The sequence below is a fragment of the Alosa sapidissima genome, chromosome 14 (assembly GCF_018492685.1).
Source record: "Alosa sapidissima isolate fAloSap1 chromosome 14, fAloSap1.pri, whole genome shotgun sequence".
NCBI classification, from domain to species: Eukaryota; Metazoa; Chordata; class Actinopteri; order Clupeiformes; family Clupeidae; genus Alosa; species Alosa sapidissima.
The window spans coordinates 9,454,072-9,478,361 of NC_055970.1; the positions used below are offsets into that span (position 1 = coordinate 9,454,072).

At 41.0% G+C, this 24,290-nt stretch overlaps 1 non-coding gene across 1 annotated transcript; it reads left to right on the plus strand.

The window, feature by feature from the left end:
• Window positions 1–23,115: 23,115 nt before the first annotated feature.
• LOC121682536 lies at window positions 23,116–23,280 on the plus strand. The gene has a single exon (XR_006022608.1). It is a non-coding gene; the product is annotated as a U1 spliceosomal RNA (small nuclear RNA).
• Window positions 23,281–24,290: the final 1,010 nt, after the last annotated feature.

Sequence of the window (24,290 nt, forward strand, 5' to 3'; positions counted from 1 at the left end):
TCTGGGTGAAATGGATTTGACACAGTTGGTTTTACGCTAAAAACCCCAAGCTCCTCGGGGAAGGTCCCTATGACAACCATATTTGATGACCAACAAGCTTAGCTGTGCTGAGATTTGTTTTCATGCCCATTCTGACTCGTCTGGGTCTGTTCATTGATTAAGAGATCTTATAAACAATGGCCCCTAAATAAACGAGTGGGAGGGGTCCATTTAAATAAAGATGGGGTTAATTTGTTTGCCTATATGTTCTGATGTGGGTGGAGGAAATGCATCTAGATGTATTTAGATGTACATAGAAATGAGAAGCTTATTGACTACTAGGGTTAGGGAGAGCTAGAAGCTGGCTGAATAAGACGTTGAAATGAGGAATAAAGGCATTGTGGGGATGGTTGTCTCACTAATATATAGTTTCAATTTAGAAAATTGCAGACATTTCCATGTTAGACCAGCAGTATCATTATCTTCCATTATGTTTTTCTCATATTTACAACAGCCTTGTTGTGCCCTATTTTACAGTGAGTGTCTTGTGTTCTGCGTCTTGTAAACTAAAAATGTCTTTCCGCCGCAAATGGTCAACAGGAAGCCAAGACTTAACGGAGTACACATTGGCATTGCAGGAGAAGTGGACACACTGGAGTGTATTGGAAAAAAGGTACTAAACCACACGAAATGGTCTGTGCCACTGGCTCAAATAAACCATTAGGGAGATGATTTATGTATTTAATACATTAATATGCTGAAAATGTTTTAAGTCCTCCATGAGACCACATTATCTTCTCCACGCCTGTAGTGTGCTTATCTGCAGTTCTCAAATTCAATATTTGGCAATCATCAGTGCAAAAAAGACTTCGTCCAGCCATTGGAGAGCACCAACGTGAAATTTAAATTGTTGATAGAAAGTGTAGTAATGCTTCTACTGCCTCATGGCTTTTAATAACCTGACGTTTTATCACAGACAATGTAGGATTGATTTTTAGTAGCTTGACTGCAGCTCATGCAGCGAGAACACATCTAGCTGCCTTTGTCTTGGATTATTTATTTTTTTTTGTCTTTGGACCTTTTTTGTAGCTGTTTCAAACTAGAGTTTAGCGTTTCCACATTCAGTAAACTGCTGTTAAGGCTTTGCTTCTTTACGTGTTTTAGTCTTTTCCCTGTGTTTTCCAGAATCTGAGAGCCTGAAGTGGGGGACTGGAGTCTGGTGTGGTGGTATACATATACATATACACGCTATGTTTAGTTAATAATGAACAGATACCATTTCTCCTACTTTGAAGCATAACAAACCTGAATACCTTTTGGGATATTGCCAGTGACTATGATTACATGGACATTAATATTCTGACTACTGACCTTATATAAGAAATATTGTGATTATGAGGTTTGAGTTGTTGATAGAATATTCCATTCATATTCCAATTTACATGTAATAGAGCATAGTTTGATTATTACTAGCAAAGACAGTTGATTCTGTAAAAGTTTCTGCAACGAAAATTCTAGTGTGATTACCGTATGTTGTATACGTGCATACAACACACCGCAATAATACGATTAAGATCAGAATACTCCACGTCTTAATTGAATTACAGCTTATTTTGACTATGAGCTTATTCGGATTAAAACAATCAGAAAATGTTGTTAACATGGCAAAGTGTTATTCAGAATATTGTCATAATTGAGTTAACATTGGAATATAGATGTCCACGTAAACAAACTCACTTACTTGAGCTGGCTCAAATATTGCTAGAATGTCTAGAAAAGTGTACCAAAAAACACCAAAAGATAAGAGTGGTGGTTTACACAATATGTAGTTAGAAACTCCAAGAACCAACTGAAACACACAATAATAACCATACAGCCATATTAGCGGCACAGTGGACATGCTGAGCATCCTCTGTGTTGACAGAATAACCATTCCAAGCTCCAGAGAATGACTAACCAGAAGGTTGTTCAAGACGTGAAAGAGTAAACAAGGGGGAAAATCATACCCTGATTATAAAAGTCTGAGTATAACTAGTCATGTGACCACACATTTGGAACAGTTTATTTATCAAGACAAACAATAAACAATACCTAGAGATTGCTACAATTTGAACGCATGAAGCCAAATAAAGACAAGTACTTGTTAATGAGAGAGATAGAGAGAGAGAGAGAGAGAGAGAGAGAGAGGGGGGGGGGGTGCACAACAGTGCCCTGTGACTAAAGGATTTAGACAGTCCTGTAATTTCCTGTACCAAGGGACGCCCAGAGGATTTCACTGCAGTAGGACTTCATGGAGAAAGGAGACTGTCTAAAATCCCATTGATGCCATTAACATTTTGGAAAATGAGAATCTCAGACTCAGATTTGAATTTGATACACCACAATATAGTCCACTCATCAACCTGAGCCTCCTAAATTTAGTTTTAAGATTTCTCTGTATTAGTTACTTACATATTTCTCCCCACAAACCACATCAAAAGTGCCATTTTTTATTAGCCTTCAATTCCATGAAAGTATCATGAAAGTATCTTGAGATCCAAAACTATTGAAAACATAAGTGTACAATCAAAGCCCAAAACTGGATTCATACACAAAAAGACACAGACCATGCAGACCTAAGATCATTTATATTTAACCAGCAGAGTAAAGTCAGAAAACCACTGTCTCTGCATGGCCATATTGTTATTTGAAGTGTGTGGTGAGTAATTGCAAACGGTCGACCTCCACACTGTTCTAAATCAACAGCACCAGACCCACCAGGGAGACATTTCCCCAACAATGTTGGACGAATAATTCATATGTTAGTCCACAACAACAACAAAGAGAGAGAAAGTGGTGTTTACAGACCTTGCTCATGTGACCTGTCTCCAAGGTTAGAGAATATCTCAGAACTCAAGGATAACGTCTTTTTTTTTTTTTGTATGTTTTGAGTAAAACTTGGGAGTGTTCTGAAACATTCATTAGAGAAATCAGTTTTGCTTTCTGAATGCTGGTGTACCACCCTGCACTGACATACTTTAAGTCATCACTTGGATACATAAAGTTGTGAAAGGTTTGAGAACTTGCTTTTTATCATGAAATAATAGGCTCTTTACCAACGGTGAAAGGGAATCAATGGGCAGGGCATTTTAGTCTTTGAACATAAAAAATGTACAGCACACATTGGACTGAAAATATGAATCAAACAAAATTGATGGTACAAAAACGTCACTGGGGGGACTTTGTGTCGACACATTTTTGGATGCAAGAGAAAAGAGACCACCTGGCAGGCTGTGAATTCAGATTTTTGTAAATGATTATCTTGTTATCAGCACTGAGGTTCACTTTAAATCTGGCTTTGTTTTCTCTGTTACCAAACAGAACAAGCCAAATGTAACAATCACAGCCAATTGAATTTGCAATAAACAAAAGATTTAGGATATGCTGAGCCAAACTAAGCTATCCCTGCTCACTGGTGATTATCTCTTCTTGCACAACAGAGAATGAGGGCTACAGCTGTGCAAAAAAAAAAAAAAAACTTTTGCAATCCTTGATTCAAAAACTTGGCTCAGCTGTTAGATGCTCAAAATGATGGAGAGTGTTTTCTAAAAGCCCTAATGATCAGTTATCTACAGCTTGTGTAGCTGTAAAAAAAGACATCACTGTGTACTTCATGTAATTGTATCTAGCTCTCAGCTATGAGGTTTGGTTTGCAGAATGTCATCTAACATTCAATGTGAAAAGGAATGGGAATTCCATCAATGCATTTCTATTAGGTGAGGTGAACACTCTGAATGAGCCTGAATTCAGAGGCACAGGGCAACCCAACAAAACACTAGAGCATTTAACCAACGGCATCAGTACTCTTAACACTGAATGCCTAAACCTCACCAGCACCACAGCTTACCCCTCTCCCAACAACCAGCACCCCCATCCTCCTTACCCCCCCCTACACATCCATTCTATAACTGATTAGCAGAGAGGAAGGCCATTTCCTCCCCGCGGTTGCTGAAATATTAATCAAACACACAGAGGAGAGTGCCGGTGCTCCCAGAGTGGATGTCTTCTAATGGTAATACATGGGCCTGGTACAGAAGGAGGCACAGCCTCTCTAATAGCCTGAGAGAAAGGGGAGGAGAGGGGGAGGGTTTGTGGGTGACAGGGCCTGTCACATAGTGTAGGAGGGAGGGGATAAAAGAGGGAGAGAGTGAGATAGAAAGAAAGGGGGGAGTCAACTATTCACAAACGGTTTATTCTCGGATGTTTTGGTGTCTGTGGCTTGTTGTTATACTACGGCACATATGCTGTGAGCCAACATTTATTTGGAATTGGAAATAAAAATGTTTATTTGGGGATATCTCTCATATACTCACACAAATTCATTAGTGATATCATATTTTCACCACGTTTTACCTCTTGAGAAAGCAGGTGAGGACCCTTCATGATAAGCTTATCATCAGGCGTCAAGTGTTTATTCCCATAATCACTAATGATTGAACATGTTTTAATCTGTCAAGTCACACTGTGTTAAAGTGAGAGAGAGAGAGAGAGAGAGAGAGAGAGAGAGAGAGAGAGAGAGAGAAAGCAACACAACTAACACATTCGCAAACACCAGACTTAATTAATATCTTTTGTCTTCGGGGGGATGTGCTGTTAACATCCCTATCATCACCTTATGGTTGTGTTTTCAGCATGCATACGCACTCACACTCACACAAACATACACACACACACACACACACACACACACACACACGCACACACACACACACACACACACACACACACACAAAATGTGACGGGATGGCAGGTGCTGTATATGAACACTCTAAGTCTGCGGAAGCGGAGCCAACATGAGCCTGGCCGTCTGCCATTGATAGTTGCGCTCAATGACTGGAACCTGGACCGCTGCTCGGCACTAATCACTTAGCCAGCACCGAATGCGCTAAAAGGCTTTATTTCTGCTAATTCTTCCCAGATCAGTTGTTTCTCTGCACGGCGAGTAAAGCAGGTCGATCCATGAAAACCTGTGGTTGTATTATTTTACGGGGTATATTGAGCACAGCTGATCACCAGATGCCATGTGGTTCGGACAACACTATTGCCCTGTGTGAGATCGTTCAACCTGGAAGAGCCATTGGTGTTTGTTGTTATTTAATCATTCATACAACTGCTCCTCTCATGTCAAGCCTGCTATCTTTACACTGCCTCGTATGCTCCCAGTTTAATGGTAGGTTACAATGTTTTGACCACTCAAACCAGTAGTATCCAGCCCCTGTCAAATTTTTATAGATGTGCGTACATCTCTACACTACAGGCCTGCTCTCTTTCACATCAGACGAAGGGTGCCAGTTTGACAGTGTATTTTGCCGACAGTGCATGCACACTCTGGCCAGAGCAAAGTCAGATGCAGGAACTGGGCGGAGCCAGACAGAAGTTAATTAATTAAAGATAGATAGAAAGATCAGAATTTAACAATGATGGCATGTGATTGGTTTATTCAAATTCACTTCAGTGGAGAAGTCTCGCCCATTTCATGGTCCCCGCCCTGACGTAGCTTCCCACTACCTATAGCACCGCCGAACTTTGGCCCCTAATTTTAAAGAAGAATTCCAGCGATTTTTCACATAGATCTCTGTTTCTTGAGGTCACCGTGTATTGTCGATAAAAAAAACCCAAAAACGATCGGTTCTACCTAGCTCGAATTGCTGCAGCCAACAGCTAGAGCTACAGTGCTATACTCTGGGGGCATGGACATGGGGGCTCTTTTAGAAATGAACTGTTCAAAATAAGTTCAAAATGGCTTGGGCTGAAATGGCATCAGCAAGGAAAATTAAGATACCATGCTAAAATGGACGCCCATTGACGTTTGTTTCCAAACATTCCATTTTACGACTTCCAGGAACGTAACCAGCAGTAAAATGAAACTTATATTGATGCATTAAACTCCAAAAAACTCCTAAAAACCAAATTGATCTAGAGTCCAACCTGCAGAGCAAATTCAAACTTGCTCAGCGAGTTCAGCGAGGCCCAAGAAGACATTAGGTGGCGGCCTTTTCACAACAGAGCAAAAAAGAAGTTGAAAATGTGTGCACCCACAGCATGAGGCACTGAGGGCATCAAGCGGACTATGAGGGGAGCCACAAACATGAAGCCACAGGCCCAATTTCCACTGCACCATCACAGTGATCAGCGTGGAAAGGGAAGAAGGGTCAGACAGCTGGAGGTCTACAGCACTCCAACCATGTTCACTGGTGAGAGCAGGTTTTAATTGCAGTTGTTACTCAAATTCCAAATTCCAAATGACACATTCCTGGGTTTTTGGTGATTTGGAAAAGTACGTCAATCAGATCCTTTCCAGACCTATCTGTAGAGCAGAGACAAATTTGCTAACAGGTTTGTCTGAGTTCAGCCAGGCTACAGGAGAGAGCATCATTGAGCTGGACCTGCTAGCTAAATGAGAGGCCACGGTAGATGTATACAAGTCTGCGCTCCACCTGGGTGCCAAGGGGCTGCAATCCATGTACATGTCAACTAACATTAACTGCTGCCAGACAGAGATCCCACTGCATCATCACTGCATCACTTTTTTTCAATTCAAATATACAATTTATGTAACGAATGCACTGTCAAGCATTAAATTCACTAAATTGAACAAAATTAGATCAAATGTGATAGATATAAAACAGTGGTATTGCATTACTATTGCTTCAGTCTGAATGAAAGATGGACAAGAGGTTAAAAGGGTCCTGTCCCAAGCATGGCACTCTTTCCATTGTGTTGCTTTGCTTAATGTAAACCGATAAACCTGGCTAACCTTGTAGGTCCAATCAATGCTTATTTAGAATACAATTGATTAACAGTTCTGATCATTGATTATGTCATGGTGCTTCAGGAATCCCAATGCTCCAGGTTAGCCCGCTGCAGATTGCACTGTCCAGACAGGGTAGGACTTGCATCAGCCTGGCATATGGACACAACTCGTGCAATGCTAAGCATAGAATATGGTGTTTTCATTAACATGTGCTCTATGGTAGCCATATTCAAGTGCACTTGTGTACATACTTGTGTACATAGACTGATTCTCGCTTTCACACACACACACACACACACACACACACACACACACACACACACACACACACACACACACACACACACACACAAACACACACACACACACACAGCTTTTTTGTCAGCATGTTACACTCTTAAATGTGATGAAATAATATAGACTATCTTTGTGATATCCAGTGCAAATAGGCCTTTAGTATTACAAAACACCTGTATTCATCTGTCAGATGCCATGTGCTTCTCAAGATAGGTGACAATTTCCAGCCATCATATCACCATATCATTTACAATCAAACTATGACTAATGCCACTAAAACAATATAACTGTCGTCTGTGCATACGTGTTGACATCCGGTAATGTTTGCTCGCCCGAAACTCCAGATTTAAATTACCAAGCCATCTGTTCCTGCCGAGAGCCCAACGGCCATTTTGGAATTTCTGTCCCTACTGCATAACTCCATATCCAGCACACTGCGGCTTTGAATAGCGGTGTGGCACTCGGATATTTATTGCTTTTGTGTTAGAAAGGACTTACCAATTAATTGCGTACAACTGTGCCTTGGCAGTATCACTCCCTACTGAGTGTAATGCACCAAAAATGCATTGTAAGTGTATTAGTCACAAGTCCTCTTGATTTATAACACACTGGATGATGAAGGACTCACTATCATATCATGGTGTGTACCAGAAATTAGATGCGCTTCCATTTTGGCATATATTTTTTTTTGCACACATGGGCAGTCCTTCACTCTAATTGCAAGCACTGTCAATTCATGTATGAATAAATTATATCATGAATACACTCAAACCGCATTATATATCTCAACATTAATTTGCGTGTTTACTTGAGCCACTCAAGAGACAGACTCAATCATTTGGAATACTGTCAACATTTTCATGAAAGGAGATAAGGCCCCGTGGCTGCAGGATGCGAATACCAAAGCTGAGTAAGACAAAAGGCCATCTCATAGATTGCTCATGAGAAAACATCAATCTGCTACGTGCAACTCCTGCATGTATTACCACTCAACTGCAAAGCGCACCCCTCTCTGAGGGTCTTTCTTGAGGGCCACACAGTAAAAGGTGATTATAAAAGGTTTTACAGCATTGTCGTTATCAAAAAGCGAGCAAGTCAATCAAGGTCATCAATAACTCTCCATCCGGGGATTACGACAAGAGCAAACACACTGTAGTCCGCATAGAAGCAGTCACTTTTTTTTTCTCCCCTCGAGATAGCTAATGGCGCTGAAATAATTCCAGAGGAAAAAAAAAATGAGAGAAGCTTGCGTGAGTGACATCCATCACACAATATGACAGACATTGAGCTCATGATGATGAAATGACGACTAAATTGTCCTCTGATTGATCACAGGAGCACATAATAACAGTGTGAAGGGTTTTCGCGGTGGGATCAGGTGTGAGTTTTGACAGGAGTAACTGCGGTACAATGGAGTCTCAGTAGGAGCGATGCTCTCGTATCAGCACAGTTTAAAGTTCAGGGTCCCGACTCGCCTGGGCTGCCACCCCGCCGTGCGAGTGGGTTATCCTGTAATGAGACAGAGGGGCATGTCCAACCCCCTGTCAGCGAAGACCTGGGCCATGCCAATGAATAATGTAATGAGCTCCTATGTGGGGATCTGTTCAGTCAGCAGTGCTCCACGTGGCTCAGTAACCTGCCACTGTCGAGCAGTGCACTTTGACTGGTCAGGGCTCTTCCGTAATGAGACGTCATGTGGAGGTATCAGGTGAGATATCTGAGATGCCGACGTTAAAGTGCCAAAGCCAAGGTCATCGCGCCTTGGTATCCCACCCAGCCCCCCCCCCCCCCCCACCCACACACACACTCCCCCAACTTCACCATATCAAAATGGACAATCAGGCCCGCATGTGACCATTTAAGAGCAGAGAAGGTAATGATAAGGTGAAACAAAAAAAAAAGCCACGACTGTCTCACATTCTAAGTGATTCACTTATTAAAATATATCATGCACAATCTCTCAGACTCAGTGGTGTTATGTATGCATATCCAATTGAAAAGTCTGAGGACAACACAGCTGTGTACAGTTCTTTAGTGTTATAATGAGATTGAGAGTAATCACCCCAAAAAAGCACCATGACGACTCAATCAACCAGTCTGGCAAAAGGAACAAAACTTGTGTGATACAGTGGCAAGGCATAGACTTGCTTTTCGATTCAACAAGGCCTGCTGAATTGATCTGACTTTTAGAAGATCTGACTTTTTAGAAGTCTTCTGATTTGCCTCTATTGAAATTACTTTTAAATACACATTAAAACACCTTCAAATACACCTTCAAATTAAAACGTTCATATGCATTTTGTTCAGTATTTGAATTAAATGAATCAGTGATATCCAATCAACATTTCACAACTATTGTGTTTGTAGCTCAAGAGGTCTGCATCTATCCATAGTTTCAAACAAAGAAGCATCTCTCTTGAATCAATGAAATGTGCTTGCCAGAGCGCTAAGGCATGAGTGGCCATAAAGAACAATAGACCTTCATCTATATAACAGCTATTAATTATTTAGGCATCTTTACTGTGGATTTTCTGGGAAATACTGTTGCAATCCTGTATGACACAAGCAGGCAATGTTTTTGCAAGTTGATAAAGACGACACAGCCTTTAGAGATAAATTAAAGCTTGCATTGTGTGACAGTAACTGTCCTTTCGGCACAGGGTAACTGATAATGAAACTGATTGCCATTCAGAATGGTACTGTATCAGGGCCGTAGTCACCATAGACATTGAGGGGGACGTGTCCCCCCCAATATTCAAATATGACCAAAATGCCCCCCCCAAATAAAAAAAACTCTACAGGAAACCAACAACCACCACCATCTGAAATGTAATCAAACATAAATAACGCACAAATTAGTGACCTAGTGATGGTTCCAGAGTAGCCTACACCCCTGAGTGGTTTCGTTAGTGGCGTCAAAAGCTTCCATTTACTGCACCCTACCAAAGATCCTTGATTACTGTACTAGCTCCGCTTTAACCCTCTCTGACCCTACTGCGGTGAGGTAGGGCTGGCAACAATATCGCAAAAGCTCACAATTCTCACAAAACTTGTTGGAAAGGTGTAGCACAGGCTAAGGAAATCCCATACATTTTTGGAGCCGATCAGACTCAAAGGGAACTTTGAAACATTTTCCATATTGTAACGTATTGTCGCAATGATAGCGAAAATGAAACGTTTTATTTTAAATGATGAATTTGTGCAAGCCTGTGTCATTCATTTCTTTCACATGTCTTACAACATAAATAATGCATTCATATGCTAGTACTAATGCCAGGAATTACCCTGTTTATAGGCCTCTTAGAAATGGTTGTTGCATCTTGCATATTATTTAGATGCGAACTCAAATGCGCATCCATGCAGGCAAAATGTAGGAATCAAATGTGGCGACGGCACACAAGTTGGAAAAAACGTTGTAACGACTTGTTTGTGATTTTTAATAATATTTTTTGCATATACCCTCAGACCCCACCACATTTTACCCTCAGACCCCACCACAGATTTGGTCCCCCCCAATGTTGACATCATGACTACGGCCTTGCACTGTATTGTGAACATATTGTGAACTGAATTGTACAATAAGAAGCACAGTGGTTTGCCAAAGCCTCCTGCTCTGTATACAGCTTCCGGTGCACGAGCCTCTGCAGGGAAACAACAGTCACAGGAGTCCACTATCACTATCACAGTACCATGGCTTGGATTCTACAGTTACAGCAAAACATGTCAGTACGCAAATGAAGGAAGACTATCTGGAATTGCACTGTATAGGCTTAAGATGAGATGAGATTAGATCTTTTTTTTTTTAAAGTTAATCGATAGACCTCACATTTCTGTATCATTTGTTAAATGCAAGCAGGGCCCTTAGGGACAGGAATACAAATGTTTATGAGTGGCAGAGCCGACCTGGCCGCCACTATGATCACATGGCCTACATTCACAGGGTCAATCTGTCTAAATCACCACAGACATAGAAAAGACAAGCAGAATGGGCAAGTGCACCATAGGCCGACTGTAGGTGACAGTTTGAATCATCACTACGTCGGATGTGCTCACCCGAGCATCAGTGTGATTTCAAGACAGCAGGACTGGATCGTGCTTGGCTCATCACATTCCCAAATGTCAGGTTGTGCTTAGTTTTAAAAGCACCCCCTTGCTGCAAACATGACATATTCAGGACTTCGAGAAAATAAGAGCTCTGAGCTTAACAGGAACTCTGCCGTAGAGTTCACACATTATTACAGCTCTCAAGCTGATCATAAGTCATTAAGCAATATTCAGCAGAGGAGTAGACAAGACACGCTGAACATGTTTTGACCATAAAAGTCTCAACTTTTTTTTTTCTCCATTAATTTATCAGTCTGCCAGGGGCAAGTTGTTCTATTTCCTTTAAGGCTTTGTGAAGACATCCAGCTGCAACCAGGAGGGAGTATGGAGCCTGGCTAAGGACAAATCTCCTGATGAACGTGAAATCAATTTGCCTTCAAATATTCATGCCTGTCCCATGCTCTCCCTGAGCCATATCAATTACTCCAGCCTCCCCAGGCAGCCGAGGACGGGTCCAGGTATTGACACTTAGACCCTCACTATAAACTTTATTGACAATCGAAGCCTTGAGCAGATCTAACTAAATATTGAAAATATTACGTGACATTACATAACCAGAGATGTGGCTTTCAATTAAGGGAAAGGTGTATTGATAATTAACAGGCACCAACTGAGACCCTGTACAGGCTGATGCAAATTGTAGCACTAATCAGCATTAGGTGAAATAAAGATTTTAAGAAACTGAATTATTTGTTTTTGTAAAATGTAACGTTGTTACTATATACAGTACAACGCTGCTGTTGAGTAGTAGAATAGAAGAAGAAGAAAGATTTGGGGAGAGTAGAGAAAAATAAAATCAGAGATAGATTTTTCTGTCATTAGTGATCCATGAGCTAACATCTGTTTTTTTTTTTTTTTTCAAAGGCTCTTTAACAACTGTGGAGTATTTGGATTTGGCAATACATCTATATATTGACAATGGTTTGATGAAATGGTAAACAATGCAGGTGTCGAACACTTGATGTTTTAAAGCATATTGTTTTGTCTTTTAGGACTAACTAGTGAGGGCTGAAAACAATAAAAAGTATTGAAGTTCTGAGTTATTCAGAGAATCTATTGATTTTGAATTCATCAAAAGGTGAAATAATATTGGACTGGTATGTCAGATATGCATCTATTTGTAAGTGATCATAAAATGTAGAGACACTGAATCAACCATTCATCTTGCCAGCTTTGCAGCTAATTACAATCATTACTATTTTGATGTTAATGGGCATGCCCTTTTCCCTGCCCTCGACCAATCTTAACAGATCAATATATCACCTGGAATATGTATTATCATATTACCAAAAGGCAGGAATCTACTAAAGATGAAACATTTGGTCTCAAAGGGCAGTCTCAGAGTATTTGGGATTGATGACAAAACTTCAGAAATAATTATGGAAATTAATCATACATGTGTACACAGCTTAGAAAGGACAGAGAGATGACAATACAAGAAACATTTGAATGAGATGGTGTAGGTGCATTAAATAGGCTATGAATCTCTGTGCACCTCACTTCTCTATTTTCTTTCAGAACCAGATCAATGTGGTGTGATTGTGGATGGGGCAGCATGACTGGGAACAATGTTGTGTGTGAATGAAGCATGCTTTGGATCTCTCTCTCTCTCTCTTTATTTCTCTCTCTCTCACACACACACACTCTCTCTCTCTCCTCTTTCTCTCTCTCTATGTGCACACGTCTATCTCTCTCTCACACACACACACACATAAACACACACTCTCTCTCCTTCTCTATCTCTCCTCTCTCTCTGCACACATCTATCTATCTCTCTCTCTCTCACTCACTCACTCACTCTCTCTCTGTGCACACGTGTGTTTAAATGCGAAAATCAGACCCCTTGAGGGTTCCAAAGAAACATTCTCCCTGAATAATTAACTTCCAACAATGTCCTCATGTGAACACAATAGGGCAAATTGCTTTTTGTCCAAATAAATAAATAAATAAATAAATGAGAGGACATTCTTCTCATCAGCCTACAAAAAATAAACTGACGTAATGACACGATGGAGTTACCACATAAGGGTTCTGAGCTACAGACTCAAGTGTCTCTGCTAGTGCGCTTTCTGAGTAGTGTCCATGTGCTACGAACCACTCACACACAGTGGGGTCAGGGCTACACATCCATGCACCAAATTTGGGGGATAGATGGGTCTAAAGATAAAAGTACAGCCAGCGTTTACTTTTTAAACAGTGTCTTCAGTGGGGCAGGGCCTACTTGGTCTATTCTTTTAATCTCACGGATCATAGAACTCATACAGAGAGGAAATCCTTATAAAAAATATGTTTAGGTTACCGACTGGTATATTCCTTCACACTGATATGACTGTTTAGTCCAAGCTAACTTTGAATAATCGCACAGTATTGTGAGGTCTCTCTCTTTTCAGGAGTTAAAACACCAAGTCTATTTTCTTTCACACATTTTACAAAAAAAACGGAAATAGAGGGAGTGAATCAGCTACTTATTTGTAAAATACATCACCACTGACTTCTACAGACAGACCATAGCCAAATAATGCAAGTTGGTTGTCTTCCTGATGCTTCTACATTCTGTCAGTCTGGAAGTTCAACTTTAAGAGGCCAATGTTGTGCAAAATTAAAAGGCAAGTAAAAGCACCAAAATCCATGTGTCTAGAGGGGAAAAAAGAATGTTCAAAAAATCTTAATGCCAATTTACACAAAACATGGATTGAGACTCCACATCTGTTGTTAAACCACAGCCCCCTCTCCTGGATGGAAAGAGTACAGGTTTTCTCACAACAAAAGATTACTGAAGAGAAGGACCCTGATGAAAATGTAGCTCGCTCAGCAGTAAGAACATGCTGAAGTGCAATCACCTCACACTGCTAAATCCTTTTCAGTCTGCCGTTTTTAACAAAATAACCACCCTCATAATGACCTGACTATACTGGATCAATTCCATTATAATTACTGGTCTCATTCCTTTTAACACACTAATTACTGAGGTGTACACCTCTCTGTTTACCATAAATCAGCGATTCAATATACATGCCTTTCGATTACAGCACTTCTTTTGTGTATCTGGGTTTTTTTGTGTGTGTGAGCCAGTGAGTCCCTAACTGTTGTGAAGACAGTCTGAACAATACTGGGTAAATAATGATACATTTCGGGTGTAAAAATATCCAAACACTTTTGTTTCGGTGTCCTGTGAGCCAAACTTATTAAAAGTTACAAACCCCTGGGCCCTTCTTGATTTCAGCCAGATCCACCTCCTCAAAAGGAGGGAAAAAAAACAAAACAAAAACCATCAGAGCTCCAACTCGTGACACAAAACAGATCAGGGCCTGCCTTCTTTAGCATGTGGGCCTGGTTGGTTGAATCCTGTGGCTTCCTCCATGCCGAATGATGACAGCCTGCGTGGCCGCTTCGCACACCAGTGCGCCAGGGAGCCTGGCCAGGGCACGTTCCCTGGCAGCCTGCGGAGTCAAGCGGCTCCAGATCCAGGCCCTTGGTTGGATTTCGGAGTCGGTGCCAACCCCACCCCCTAACACTCAGCCGTCTCCAACATACACAAGTACACCACACCAGGCGTGGAGTGGGACAAAGAGCAGTATCAGGCAGGGTACCTTCAAGATGGTTTAATAGTGGTTGCAATCACTCTTAATTACTTACAAAACATCATTGCATGACAGCTGAGGTACATGATTTATTTCATTGTTTTCATTAATCTATAATAAGTGTTTACTTTAAATAAAATAAAAATATATATATGACACATTTCTATTCTATTCTAATCAGAAATTTGGTAAAAACAAGAAACTACAACAGGCTCAAAGCCAATATATATATATATATATATATATATATTATATATATATATATATATATTACTGAAGTCTGCCTAGCATTGTATATTGAGAGGGAAAAAGCAACCAGAGGCAAGCAGAAGTTGGATTTTGCTACACTTGCTCAAGAAACAATGAAAGTTCTTTCAATCCTTCTGTTGTACTTTTCTAGCCTTGAGAGTACTGCCAGAGAAAAGCCATGTTGCAGAACTAAGAACAAAAAAACAGAAACATGAATAGCACACATTAAACCCAAGTGCTGCTCTCTTCTTTATTTCAATTAAAACAAGTTTTCACAATTCAAAGGCAGTCGAATCTAAAAGTCACTTTGATCTTGTAACCATAGGACAAACATGGGTCCGTCTGGGGAGGAGAGCACTTGTAATTCCACAACGATGGGGCATCTCTGTTCGGCAAATGTTTTAACTGGCACCGCAGACCCCTCAAAAGCACAAAAACGTTGGAGTGCGGAAACAGAGGCGGCAAACAAATAATCTGTCTTTCTAATGGAAACCGCCGAATGTCTCTGGGCCTGACAGTTTCTCTTTCATTCTTTTTCTCAATCTGTCGACCATCTTTTTTTCTCACAGAAATGATTAATCAAGCTTCTACATGTAAAAACACCGGGGGAAAGTGGCAGCTTTCATCCAACAAGGGAAAGTAATACGTTTAAGGTAATGACTAAAGGCAGGAGAGACTCGAGTGAAAGAATAATAATCTCCTCTCCATAAACACCAGTGAACCCCTGTGTTCTTAGACTAGACCTGACTTGTACATTTACATTTTTTTTTTTTTACTTTGAAGTGACAGTGGTGCGTGACACAAACGTCTTGGGACTGGGAATTCTATAAAGGATTCATTATGTCTTATTGATAATGATTTAGATACTGGCAGCAAAAAGAATAGGTCAGCTTTAGAAAAAAGTTAATGGGCATGGAGGTGCATAGAGAAATAAGCCAGTGGTCCAAGGTCATAAGTGAGACTTCTGATGCATTTATTTGGTTTTCTATACATTCTTGCACGGAGAATTATGCTCTGAAATGATTATACCACAAAGCAGTTGTTTATACCACAAAGTAAAAACGCTTACAAAAATAAATAAATAAAAGGCTCACTGAAAATATAATCCATTACGTTTCATGTGGTGGCCATGTGGTGTTGACAAGATCTACCAGAAAGACTCAGTTAAACTTCAGCTTGAAGGTTTAATTGTATGACAGAATTTTGTAAATACAAGTTACGGTGCATAATATAGCTGGCTTTTGTAGATGGCAGGCTGTGTACTTCTACTGAAAGCACACAGTGCCCAGGATGATGAGGTGGTGAGGCCTCAAAGCTTTGCTCCACCACTCCACTAGAAACAAAATTAGGGGCAGCTGAATGCTGGGCGTGTTCTTTTCTCAGTGTTATAACGGTGCATACCACACACACACCAGATCACAGAGAACCCCCCTCCACTTCCCCATCCACACACACACACACACACACACACACACACACACACACACACACACACAAACAAAAGCACCACCTCTAGAAACCGTTGCCCTCGCCTTTCATCCTCTGCCAAAGCTGGGCCACAGTGCATAAAAATCTCACAATCGCTCGTCTGTTAGCGGGAGGCCATTAGCGGCGGCTAACAGTCTAACCTCTCTCAACGAGAGCCGACTCAGTCACGACTGCCTGGGAGACCCAAGCGTCCGACTGGGCAGCTACTGCTGTTAAAGACGTGAAATAAATAAAAAAAATCTGTTGGGGAAAAAAAACCCTGAATTAACATAAAGCAGCCTCCTTGGCATGAGGGCCAAGCATGCTGTGGGTTTTGTTATTTGGTTAGACAGGCTTTTTGAAGGTCAGGTTTCAGCTTCTTCAGATACTGGCATTAGTATGTAATCAACTGCCCAGTACTGTAGATGACATTGGGATACAATCAGAGCACTGAATGAGCACTATTGTTTTACGGTAATTGACCGTGAATCAGCTATGGGTTATATCCAAGTCTTAAATATCTGTGAGGTGTTGACCGTAAGGGCCATCCTCTCCATAGTCAAACACACCTTAAGGGTGTGAAATTAGAGACAGCTTGCACGTGTTTGTAGTGAGAGCATGGTGCCTGTGTTTTTCTTTCTTTTTTGAAGCACATGCCTTATGGACATGCAGATGAAAGACATGCAGTAGAGCATGAAAATGACTTAATTAGCGCTAATCGCTTCTGATGGAACATATTTCCACTATTTGCCTCAATTAGGTATGGTTAATTTCTCCTACTCGTTTTCTTTCTCAACCGACTGCAAGCCAATCTGTGCCAGGTGTGATTATTGACACATTATATTTACAGAGGAACACTGCACTCTCTCACCAAACTCTCCTTATATGAATCAGCCAGTTGAGCTCTGAAACCAATCTGCCCACTGGCACGAATGCAGAACAGACGCATACTGACAGTACACTTGGCTTCAGCCTCACTCTCTCTCCTGAAACCTAAGGCATGTTACTTGCACTACTAAGAATCAGAGCGACTATTAAGCAATTGTGAGATTAACAACATATTTGCCAACACAAACATGAATCAGAGAGCACTTGAGCTGTTAAAGGACTCTAGGCCACCCCCGTTTCTCCAGCTCCACAAGCCAATCATTGGGTCACTTGAGGCTGCAGACAAAAATGCCTTCTGATTTATAATGTAATATCAAATCTGTTGAAAGGTAAACCACTTTATCAATCTACTGTTCATTTAAAAGCAATAACATGCTTCATTAAAATATACATGTCTTTTCTTTAGAACTTTTCCAGACAAGTTCAAGCTATGTCCAAACCAGTTGTAGTTCTAATATTTTTAAGAAGGCCAACTGTCAATAGAAAGAGGTTCACCTTGGGCCACCCAAAAGGTTCAGCTCAGACATAGTGTTGAAATGATTACATGGCTGACAGGGATGCTATGAACAACCCACAATGTGTCAGTTCCAGGATACACTACTCATTTTTACACTCTGACCCTCTAAATGTCCTGATCATCCCAAGATGCGTCACTTCCAGCAAAACAATGCACTAACAAATTATGTATTGCTTAATAGACCATATAATTGCGAAATTACCTCTAATCATCATATAATGTTTGCATATGTGTATTGCATAACTTGGCATATCAGAGAAAGCTTCAATACTAACAAAATTGACCTAATCCCATATATCAGAAAAATTACAGCAATTATCACTTCTCGGCCATTTGGCTAAGATCAAGTGTAGAAAAATGACAGCAATTATTAAACAAAAAGACAAGTTTCAGAAGAACAACATAACTTTGGGAGACAACATTTAGCTATCACCAAAAAGGCTCCAGATCCCAGTCACTTGGGTCTTGTTTATCATGAATAAAGCTCCTGCAGGCTTAATTTCATATAATATGATTCATTGACAGTTACAACATTTCTTCCTTCACATCTCAATTACCAAATAAACGAAAGAGGAAGACAAACATTGACCACATTCCATTGCTTTCATTAAGGAGACCTATATTAAGGAATGTAAATGACTGCCATCTGTACTTTGAAAACAGATGAGGTCCTTTAACCTAGTTGAACCAGAACTAGAACAATTTCACTGATTGAAGAGGGCTTCAATGTCACTTTACACCAACAAAAAGTTAACTTTGGACATAACGTATGAAAGCATGAGTGTAGTTCTTACGGTTTGTCTCAGCCCATCTCTTCGGGATGAAATGTCATGTCAAACAAGTATTTCTCTGGAGCCACAGAATTTCTGATGCCTGCTACTGCTTGTTGAGAGGAGGAGGGAAAGGTGCCATTATTGATTCATTCCACCCAGTTTTAGAGTTTTCCGTAAAAACTCCCACCTGCCTGAAAATGTGTGGCCATCCTTCAGACCCAGACAGTGTGTCATGGGCTGGTGAATTAAAGGACACAGGCTGATGTTTCATTGCTTGTTTGCACTAGTAGAGAAGACAATTCCCTTATGCTAATGTTTGTACAACATGAATCTCTCCCCCCAGCCACCACTCCAAGGCTGCCGCAGGCCTTTTTATTTTTATTACCTGAGTGCTCCAGGGGCCCAAAGGCCAGCGCTGGCAACCATTTGCAGGTGGACGCGTGGAATATATAGCGTCATAAAAGTCAGCCTGCCATAGCTGCCTGAGCACAATTACAAATGGCATTATGTAAACCGATGTGTGTTCAACAGGAATAGCAGTATACCTTTAGCCCCCTCCAAAGCTCTCCACAAACCCAGGAGAACGGACCACTCCCATCAGCCGTGAACCGTTCAACAAGATGAGGCAGATCCAACTATTTGTTGCTAATTGAACGGTATGACTGTTGGCATTCATCTATGTCGGGTTTCACGAGGTTTCGGGTTTGAAAATGGAGAAATCACCTCAGGTCACGATGACAAGGGATTGCCTCTACTGTATATGCGGCTCTGTTTAGAAAATATAATAGATAATTTAACACTCCATTTGAGTATTTTCTAGGGTGAAATTAGCATCTTATTTCTTGGCAAAGACATAGGCACACTCACTGTGCCTTACACACACACACACACACACACACACACACACACACACACACACACACACACACACACACACACACACACACACACAGATGCCCAGGGGGCCAACAGGGAAGTAAAGGACAGCGTTGTGTCAATACTTTGGACAGTAAGTGCTGAATGAGCACTACTATGTGTGAAGGGATTAACGAGGACACCATCACTATGACTGGAAAGAGAAAGAGAGAAGAAAGAGAGAGATAGAGAGAGAGAGAGAGAGAGATTGTGTGTTCTTAAGGGTGTCAAATCATCTGTGATTTGAGGTCATAAATGCAACATTTTAATTCAACCATTTCACAGAAGCCATTTCTGAACATTGCACGAGTGGGTACGAGTATGTGTGAGAACCTGAGAGAGAGAGAGAGAGAGAGAGAGAGAGAGAGAGAGAGAGAGAGAGAGCGCAAGAGAGAGAGAGAGAAGGAAAGAAAAGATGGGGTGGGCTAAAGAGAGATTCCACATGCATCCCCAGGCCTCATGAACGCTTCCCTGGCACACGGCCGCACAGCTCTCGCTGATCACTTATTCCTCTGCTTCTTTGGTCTGCTAGATCCTCCCGCTCTCCCACTACTCCTTCACCACTGGCCTGGGCCACTCCATGTTTGAAATTAATTAGCGGACTCCCTATTATTGAGTAAGTCTCAGGGTTTTGCCTGAAAACTGATGAAATATCAGACAGCCAGCCGGGGGCTGAGGCATAAGTATGTGAAGGAGGTCAGGGGTTAATCCCCATTGATTTTTCTCTGCTTGCATCCGGGAGCCGCTGCGGAGAGCGAAGAGGCCATTACCCCACAAATGCTTTTCTAAGCCTCTGTGTAGGCATAGACAGTGAGCACTGTTACCCACAGGACTACAAACAGATATGAAAAACAACAAACATAATAGTTTTTTGTTGAGGATCAGAAACGCAACATCACCATGTTAACAGATGTTAGAACGTCAACCACAATAGTTATGTTAATGTTGTATAATGTTGTTTTTACCACCATATGATCTCTCTGGAATAAGTCAAGGCCTCCGCAATGTCTTTGAATAAAAATCTATGTGACCTACATGACCAACTGTAGGCCTGTTGCTCATAGTTTAGGCCTATAGGCATGTATGGTTTACCTCACCTCAGTCTCATGTTTCAAAGTGCTCAAAAGTTTATGATCAACAAAACAAGATTTTTGAGGGATTGCCAAACACCTCATTTGATTGCCGGGCTTTTCACATCATCATGCGACATTGACATGAACGTGTGTGGTTAAAATTTTTTGGATGCGCCATCTCTCATTCTCTCACTCTCACTCTCATTCTAAATCCATAAAAGTAATTGGACAGGCATACTTGTACAGTAACAGTCAGTCCAGAGTTTAGTAACATTCCTTCAACATTTTTCAAGTGAAGCACTTGTTCACCAGTTAGTGTGTCAGAGTGAGAGCTCTGCTGCACACACAGAAGCCCATATCCAAACACACAAAGTGAGTGCTCTGGTGCCCATAAGCTCACAAAGAGAAGCAATGAGGGTGAATCTGTCCCATTGACAAACGCTCTTGTGTTCTATTGATAAGCTGGGTTGAAAAAAACCCGGCCCACGATGGATTCTCCTCCTGGAGGAAATCCAATAGGAACATACTGAGACACTAATGCCGCATCCCAAACAAACAGAAACACTGATCAATGGCCAGCAATCAGCAGATCGATCTCACATTATATCATTGGCCTAATTTAGGCAGATAATATCTAATCAACACGGCACCTCCCACGCCATGCTGGCCTGACACCAACAGGTGGCTCATGTATCATCTGCAAGGTGAAATGAAGCCTTTGCCTTTAAACAAGCACGTGAATGGTCAAATGGTCTTGCTATGACGCTATGTCATTCTTGAGTTGTACCTTAAGCTCTACCTTATGGTTTTGATGTGTTCCCAGAAAAAATTGTAGTTAAGTAGACTGTAGTTAAGTTAACAGTATATTAACTAGTACTACTAGTACTAGTCTATTAACTAAGTTAATAGTACATTAACTTAACTACAAAATACAGTCTAACTTAAAATAAAGTCTTCCTCAGAGTCAAGCTGCTGTGCGTCGAAATGTTAGTCGTGTGTTCCTGTCTTTTCCTGGATTCAGTCATGTGAAGTGGCCAGGGCCTAATGCTGATGCTGATACTGTGATCCTACTCTGTGAGCAGTCATGTGAAGTGGCCCAGGGCCTAATGCTGATGCTGTGATCCTACTCTGTGAGCAGTAAGGGGCTAGAGTGCAAGTGATATCATTGTATCGTCAGAATAAATTAATTTGCTTTAACTTTTTCATTCCTTTAAAATGCAAATATATATACATAGATCATATTTGATGGCGTAAATGTTGACTTGCATATTTCTTGTTGATATTATGATCACCTGTGCTGTCATGCCCATCAAAAGATCTCACACATACTCAAAACTATGTGAATAAATAATCAGCAACGTGGATCTAGCCTCTTAAAGTATAGCTCAGGTCCAGGAAACCTAGAAAAGTAAACAACTTTAGCAGGGTATACCTATAGCCTTCTTAACACATTAAAAAACAGCATTACCACTCAACCAATCACAGTTTTTTATTCAGTTTTGATTCAAATAAAAGTACTCAACTGCACAGGATCAAACTACAGACAAATGAATACAACATACAATTTAAAAATGCAAGACATAAAATATAATTTCAGGCAGAAAAAATAACTAAAGAAGCACCTTTGTTTGCATGGTAGCTTGGCTTGTCTGCAAATAAGAGAGGGGGCGCATTCTCTTACCATTAATTTGTGCAAAAATTCCACCAAAGCAAAAATAATTTCTCAAATTAATTTCCATTCTCTCGCCTTCTCTCCCTGTTTACCTCCTGCTCTCGTCTCTCTCTCTCATTCCCTATTCTTAATCCTATCATGCAGGCAATAAGTGTATGCTGCATGAACACATTTAATTTTCCCCGTTAGTCCTGGGCAAGCCCAGAGGTGAGCTTTAATAAGGATCAATGGCACTTTATCTAGGACAGGACCCACTTCAGCGCATGCAAATTAAACTCCAACCCTTTCTTTAAAAAAAAAAAAAAAAAAGCATTGGATTTAATTAAAAAGAAAACGTAAGACCACGGGCTCTGCTCTGGAAATTCAATTAAAGGATTTATGCAAAGGTTCGCTAGCTTTTTGTGTTGGTGTTACTGTTTGTATAATGAGCTTTTCATATTAAAAATCAATAGGTAATCTAGAGTGGAGGATCGTTCTCCTCTACATGTTTTTGAGATCAATTTGTGAGCTAGTCTATCAGTGATGCTGTCTTGGCCGTGAGCTCTAGACAGCCTTGATCTCTTACTGAACATGAACAACTGTGATTACCTGTAAACAGGACCAAGGATGCAATGTTATCAGTTGGCATGATGGAATTCACCGTATGGATGTAAAAGATTATTAGATTTACATGCAAAGGCAATTTAATAAGAGAACAAAGGAATACAAGCATATGCAGGGTTCACCATAAGTAATGGCCTACTGGCCCGGGCAAGTAAAAGAGCAGGTCGGATGTCGGGCAAGTTAGTTGGCCCATCACTGGCCTGCATACTTACCTGGCAGGGGAGATACCATGATCATGAAGGTGGTTCACCTTTGGCGAGGCTCTGCCATTGCACTTTGGCGGTAGCTGACCCGAACGAATTCCCCAAATGTGGGAATCTCGACTGCATAATTTGTGGTAGTGGGGGACTGCGTTCGCGCTCTCCCCTGAAGGGCAGCCGTGGCCCACTGGTTAGCACTCTGGACTTGTAACCAGAGGGTTGCCGGTTCGAGCCCCGACCAGAGGGCCGCGGCTGAAGTGCCCTTGAGCAAGGCACCTAACCCCTCACTGCTCCCCGAGCGCCGCCATTATAGCAGGCAGCTCACTGCGCCGGGTTTAGTGTGTGCTTCACCTCACTGTGTGTTCACTGTGTGCTGAGTGTGTTTCACTAATTCACGATTGGGTTAAATGCAGAGACCAAATTTCCCTCACGGGATCAAAAAAGTATATATACTATATACAGTTTTCATTGAGTTCAGCTCACCTGTGATGCTTACTAGTTGAAGCCAAACATGTCAAGATAGTAAAATAAAGAGTGCGCTCATTTCAATGTAATAAATTAACGGTTTTGTGTAAAAGTGACTTTTCTGGGCCAGTACAAATCTGATATACTAGCCTGAGGGGCAAGGGGGTGAAAAATGAAATGGAATGAAAAATGTTGAATACTGCATATGGTTCCTTGAAGTGAACACTTGTCTTTGCCAGACAATTTAACTGACAAAGGAACAATAATTTATTATATTCAACCTAAATAAACCAATTATTGATTATCATCCTTTGGTATATTTTCAGGTTTGTGGACAAGTTGAAATATTTCCAATGGCGGATTTATTCTAGCTCTTTACAATGTCTCCTCGAGTACATTTTTGGTAATTGAGCTGAAGCTGGTTCTTGACGGCCGTAAAATGTATGCTTTAGCTATGGGAAATCAAGCCATTGCTGGTTACTTCAAAAGTTTCTTGAGGTCTGTTTCTTGAAGTTTTTTTGATGGAACTCCATCTTGTTTGCATTTTAAACATGTTTTTGAACACAAGAGAAGCGTGCAATTGTTAGTGATGACATACATTGCCACAGTGGTCATGCAAAACACCACACATTTAGGAGCATGGAGAATTGTTTTTGAGGGGGAAATTAAAGTTGACAGTTTTTGGGCAGGCCTTGCCATTGCCCTCCTCCACCT